A 7,206-nucleotide genomic window follows, 5' to 3' on the forward strand; every position below is an offset into this window, starting at 1 on the left:
TTAAAAAAAATGTCGATGACGTCATTACTCGAAAACAAATGACGGTTGAAAATCGCCTTTTATGCTAAAATATGTATTTTTTAAATTAAAAATCGACCTATTCGAGGATTTTTCCCAAAAAAAAAATTTGTTTCGTTTTTACTGAATTTATTCCATAATTTAGGCGCGTACTGTATGTATATGTATTATATTTATTTTGATTATGACTCATTACTGTTATAAAATTTAATAATATTTTAAAATATATGTGTTCATCCTATTTAAAACGGTGCTTTTTTAAGTACTCGTATATCTGTCAATTGTTAAAGACGTTTAACTGCATTTTTCTTTATGTACCAAACGGGCAGTAAATTAATTCCGGCTGGTAGACACTTACGTGGTATTTTAACGTTACGTATATAATTTGAATAATTTTTCAAATTGGCTTTATACGAAAACTCGTTCATTTTCCCGGTTAGTATGGTGGCGTTAATGATTTTAGTTCGTTGGCGTTCGCCTCCTAATTGAGGCTTCGCGTTTAAGTTATAATTCATGTAAATGCCACTGTTTACTTTTCTCATCAACTTGCAGGGATATACAATTGTTGAATGACGTGCTAAATAAAAATTGTCGTCCTTGGATCACGAGAGGAAGCTGGTCAAAATATCAAATGCGTTCAACTACTTGCAAGTAGGTAACTAATGAATTCATTTACGGATAATTGAAAAAAAATCAATTTAAAAATTGCATTTATGTAATATATAATGTCAATTATTTACATACATTATGTTTCTCCAAAATTTTCTATTTCAGATGTGCTAATGAATCTACTTAATTAATTATTTGACGTACATAGAGTTTTACAAAATTTCAGTTAAGTAACTACAAGTTTTCAGCTAATTGCCAATTAGAGCTGTTCCAGACTGTCAATCTTAGATTTATGTCTAACTGACTAATCTTAAAGTATTTAACTAAGATGTTGCTAGCACTCCTGTACCTATTTTTTTCATTACATTTTAGTACAAAATGAACTAAAAGTGACTCTTGGGCACAAAAATTTAATGGAAATGAACTGATCCTTTCCCCAAATAAGAAACGCTCTAAAGAAAGTGAAACAAACACTACTTTTTATACAACTTCAAGTAGGTATACATTTTGCAATTAGAAATTAAATTACAGTTTTTTTTCGTGAGCAATAGAGGAGCCACATTGGCGGCGCTAACGAAATAGAAATGTTTCGTTTTTCAGTAAGAAATGCTATTTCTTTCAACTCATGGAGAGGATGTCCCCACCCAAATTACTTAGAGGTGAAACTACCCGAAATGACATTTGTTTACAACATAATGAATAATAATAAACTACTATTTTTCTTAATGAAATATTTAAAGATCTGTTTAGTAAATCTAATAGCGGAAATGCATCAATATACGCTGGTTCCACGGCAATCTTGACTATCCAATGTGGAGTTACAGTAAATAAGCTAAAATATTCAGCAAACTGTCAAAGCAAATATATAACATATTGTAATCAGAAAAAAGAGATGATTCCAAAAACGATAAGTATACAGCGTGATTAATTAAAAAAGTTTTGTTTATATTTTCGAAATCAACAAATCAACAGTTTTTTATACCTATAGATATTTCTTTGAAATCGCAATTTCCTAAAACATTGGTCTTTACAATTATTTCCTAGAGAAGCTGTTATTCTGAAGTATTTCATCAATAATTTTAGTCTCATATACAGGGTGTGTCCATTTTAAGTGCTTTAAAACAAATATCCGGAAACAGTTAATACAAAAAATACAAGGTGTGAAAATAAAAAAGTTTTTATTTTTTATTTATGAGTTTTCAAAGATATTTACAGTACTTACATGGACCAAGGGCCCATAAAAATGAATAATTTTCAAATTTCTAACTCTACCAGTGGCGGAGTGATGGGCAACCAGTGACATTAATTTAGTAAAAAAGTAGTATGGTCATGGATAAAATTAAACAAAATATCTCTTGGCATTTTTTCGTATCTGTCCCCGTTACACTGCAAATAAGATTTTCAGGATTTATTTTCCTATGTTTTATGTTAAGAACCTTTTATTTCTGGGGAAAATATAAAGCATGCTGAGCTTTAAAAAAAATCTCTATCCTTTTCAAAATTGCAATAATATAGTAACAGGCAACTTGATATGGACTGTAGAGGTGTAAAGTAGAATAATTTTTGATTGAAATAAAAATAAAAGTGACTAACTTTATTAAAAAAAAAAACACTTTTTGTCAGTCTTTATCCACTTGTGTATGCCCGCCTGTAAAAACAAATTCATATAGATAGAGCCTTTAGTAAAATAAAACAAAAAATTTACTTGAGGATTGGCAACTGATGTAACAAGTCAAATCTACTAGACGTGATAAAACCCATTGTTATTAGATTAATAAATTAAACTTGCACAGATCTCGGCCACTTCAGAAGTAATGTTTTGCAACAAAGCTTAAAAATAAACTTATCACTACAAAGATTAAAATATAAAATCTGACTTAAAAGATATATTTTCCATTATAAAAATTTATCTTTATATTTACCTGTTACCTAGTTTAAAATGCATTGAAAATTATGTCAAAATATTCAAGTCCTTATTAGCCTTCAACTATTTTAAAAATACACCTTCTTAATGTTATAATGTAGGAATAATTGAGAAACTGTCTTTCAGCACCAAGGACGATATTATTAGCTAAAATAAATCGCTATCTAAGGTCGTTACTGTGGTTGCTGCTAATTTCTAAAGAGTATTCAAACACATTTTTTTATGAATAGATATTGCGGTTTTCCTGACATATTCTTATTTTATATTGTGAATCTGATATTATAGCATATTATAATAAAACATACTTTGTTAGGCAATATCTACAAGTAGACGCGAATAGTTAAGGGAAATTAAATGCGAATATATTATTATGTGTCACAAAAAACTTATTAAACTGCATTGTACGGTTTTGTCCCTACCCACTGGCAAATCCGTAGAGTAAAAGGAGGAAAATCAGGTACCGCGCTATCATCTTTCAATTCACACTGTCAGCACATGGAATCGTTTAAATATTCTTCGGACTATCCTGTGCATCCTTCCCATTTCCATTTATTACATAATATATAATCGCATTTTACCGATCCATTCTTGCCACTGATTTTTGAGTATCATTTCTTACATTAGATGCAGAGTTTGTCTTTCTCATCTTGAAAACGTTTGATCTCTTCTTCTGGCAACTTTGCAGACTTTATTTTTGTTGTCCTTTTCAATTACAATTTTTTTCACGTGTTAGATTATGCGAGCTTGGTCTTGGTAACGGTGTTCTGTTGAAACCTATTTTTGTAAGGTGAATCTTTAAGAATTGCTGTTTTTCTCAACACCGAGAGAGATGTGGTTAATTTTCGGGCACCCTAAAATGAAACGACTAATACGAGTTGGAGAAACAGTAAACGACAAATATTTTGCTATATTATAAAAACTGCCGGGTTTAATTCTACAAGTACAAAATTTAAGATCTCTTACGGGTAAGTTCTCTAATGTTTCGAGTTTGACATGAGCTAAAATCAGTACTAACGTATCGTTTTTAGAGGTATGCTTAAAATTTGTTCTAGAACATTCAGCTATAGATTAACTTTTCGAAGGAGGCGTCTTTCAATTGACAAAGTCAGTGTAATATTATTTGTTCTTCGCTCCTTACTATCTGTAGCTTTAGATTTAGCTTCAAATTTCAGAAGATCTAGCTACATGAGACTAACTTCTTATATTCATTTTAATTATTCGTATGAGTGTAGTCTCCTGGTAATATCATTTCTTGTCTACTTTTCACGTTCTGTGGCTTCAACTGGAGTAAAGTTATCCTCGGCAAGTACCATTGCAGGGTAAGATCGTAGTAAGGTTCACTTTCTGACTGTAAAAAGTAGTGAGGTGCCACGAAAGTCACGGCAAGTGACTGAAGCTTGTGAGTGCAATATGGGGCAAAGCGCAGTAAGATAATTCCATTTTGGAGTGCAATATCGATAAAGTAAATAGTTTTAAAATGAGAGACGTGACATCCAAAAGGAGCAAAACTGGATCTTCTTTAGATGGCTTGGCATTGATGAAATATGTCACCCATTCAACAAAAATACTGGATTACATCTGGTTAGAGTGCCCGTAGGTAAAACTTTTATTGTTACATACTCTCTTCAAACTTCTTATATAGCTTCATTAGGCTTAGTCTGACACCTTTTTCCTCTGTGACTTTTTTCTATTTTGGGGCGTTTTCTCTCTAATTTTTCCGAAACGCGTCGTTTTGGGGACATATGAAAAATCTATAGATACTGTTTTTTGGATTTTAAGTTGAATTTAGAATATGATAAAAAAATTATCTGATATTGAAACAGAGCGCTTTACATGAAAATACTAAATAAAAGAATGTTTAATTTAGTTTCCTAGCTACGCTTGGACCTTGCGTTCGCAAGTATAAATTGAGACCATATTTTATATAACCAGCTGATTTTTTTCACCATAGCTTAATTAAAATAAACAGAATACAATTTTTTAATTGTCTGATAAAACGTATTTTCCAATTTTTCAGTCTGATGCAAGAAATACAATTTTTTTATGTTTGTAATCCACCCTCATAATTTCATAATCATTTCATATTAATCTGTGAAGAATAAATTTTATTACTTCAGAAATCATTGATGAATAATTTTTATTTAATATAGGTATTATTCATTCAAATGCAAAGAAACATTCAATAATTGCTTTTGCGATTTTGAATTTCTTGAACTTCTCTTAAACATCTTTTGAAAAATACTATTAGAATGTTTCAAATTATGTATCAAACATTTCTGCTCACAATTTTCCCGGAAAATTTTATTGGTAAATTTCGGAAAAGCACCTGATTCATAAGGCTTTAAGTAGTATGCAGATAAGTTTCCAGCTTAATCCTAGCAAAATTGACGTAAAAAATTGATTAAAAATTTTTTGATCCTAGCAATCCTTAAGAAACAATCTATTGAATTTTCAGTTTTTGATTCCGAAACTGAGGAAGAAGACAATTACAATAGTGATGATACAGATGAAGAAAGTACGGATGACGATGAAAGCGATGACAAAAATTAAGCAAAACTAATTTTTTTATAATTTTTTTATTTTGATTTTATATTTTTTTGTCATTTTACCGTCAGACTCTAGTTGCGTTCCAATATATTTGTCACTTATTAAGTACTGCTTTTCTGCATATAATTTTTCAATGTCTGACGGTTATTAATGCATTTTTTGTAGTCATGAAATCGACAACTTTGAAGCGTCAGACTGAAAAATCGGAAAATAATTTTTGTCATACAATATGAAAAGTTGTTTTTGCTGTTCTTAAAGATAAGATCTTGAGAAAATCAGCTGGTTATTAATAAATTTTTTTATATTAGTTTTTCTGACATGTTCGAGGTTGCAGACATTTTGAACGGCTCATATGTTTTGTCAGAGAATTTTATTTTCACGTTACATTTATTACATACGTTACATACAAGTTTTTAAGCTATTCAATTTAAAAAAAAAACGGTATCTATAAATTTTTCATATGTCGTCAAAACGACGTGTTTCGGAAAAATTAGAGGAAAAACGCCCCAAAATCGAAAAAAGTCACAGAGGAAAAAGGTGTCAGATTAGGCCTAATGAAGCTATATAAGAATTTTGGAGAGAGTATGTATCAATAAAAGTTTTGCCTACGGGCACTCTAACCAATCCGACCACTGGGATGGAAAGCCGCTGATGTTTTTTGTGGGCATAGAAGACAGTCAAATTCACCCTCCATTCTTAGACGTGGAAAAGTAATGACCCGCAGCGGAAAAAGACAAAACTGCTGTTACAGCTACTCTCACTCTCCTGGCGCCAACTTTTGCACTTGTTCGAAATTACTCATATCAATTACATTGGATTTCTCTTTGGAACGATCATAAGGTCGATTTTATCTATTTTATCCATTCTGGTTGCTTGCAACTTGTATTTGTCAATCAAACTTGTTAATAATCAGAAAATTTCCCAACTGCCACATGATTGAACCCCATGGCTTGAGCTGTCGATGTCGGTTCAGGAGAATGCACCGAGAAATATGGAGATGTGTCCTGAGAAATCCTTTGAGCAGGTTCCGTCCTGTTATTTGGTTCCGTATATTAAAATTATGCTGTAGGTAATTTCTTTCGGTCAGCTAAAATACCATACATTTTAATTTGTCAGATCAAACAAACGACTTCCCTTATGCTTGAGGTACTCCACTAACTCCGACTCTTGTTCTGTTAAGAAAATACAATTGAAATTTTCTATTCCTAAAATTAAGTTAGGTATATGTAATTTGTATCAAAATCATTCCACATATTTTTTCCTTAACTCTATCCTCTAAAGTTGATTGGGGAACATTGTAAGAATTAGCTACTTTCTTGTATCCCATTGTGCCCGGTTATTCCTTGTCATATTTAAACCACTTCTGACGATCAGACATCCTTCTATACGTGCTTACCAAAATGCTGTGAACTAAAAATAGGTACTATCACACTGAAAGAAATGCGTTTTATTCTTTATTAGAATTCTATATACCATTATAAGACCATTGTATACTATATGTGACAGTTAAACAGGTGAATATTTTATATAAAACGCGTATTGCTAGCACAGTTGTATAGTGACTATAAACCTTATTCTTTATTAAATTATTGTATAACTAGTATACAACGTTTTTTATACCCTTTANCAGTTGTGGATTCTAAACTACAGTACAGATCATTAATTCAGTATGATATGCATTAATTGTTCAATTGTACAGGGTGTTAGAAGTTTGACTGTCTTAATTTAAACAGACGATGGAATACATTAAAATAAACAAAAAAACCGTATGACATTTCCGAGAAAAAACATTAAAATCTCCAACTTGATGTAAAAAAGTTCGATTAATTAAGGAATATTGACATAACTGCTTGCATAGAATACTATAAAATACAATGTTTATCACTTTTTTGAACTTCTTTATGCTTAATTCTGAAAAATAACTAGCGTTGTAATAAATTTAAAATTCGATAAAATTCATATCGAGCAATGTGACAACAGCGCGGCGGTTTACTAACACGAGGTACTAAGATGTCCAGCAACCACCAATACGCAATTCAGTTGGTATCTGGATTCGACCGTGTCGGAATGTTTTTTGAGTACCACATTATTTCCTTTTCTTGATGTGT

This window comes from Anoplophora glabripennis, unplaced genomic scaffold, assembly GCF_000390285.2.
Source record: "Anoplophora glabripennis isolate ALB-LARVAE unplaced genomic scaffold, Agla_2.0 scaffold39, whole genome shotgun sequence".
NCBI lineage: Eukaryota > Metazoa > Arthropoda > Insecta > Coleoptera > Cerambycidae > Anoplophora > Anoplophora glabripennis.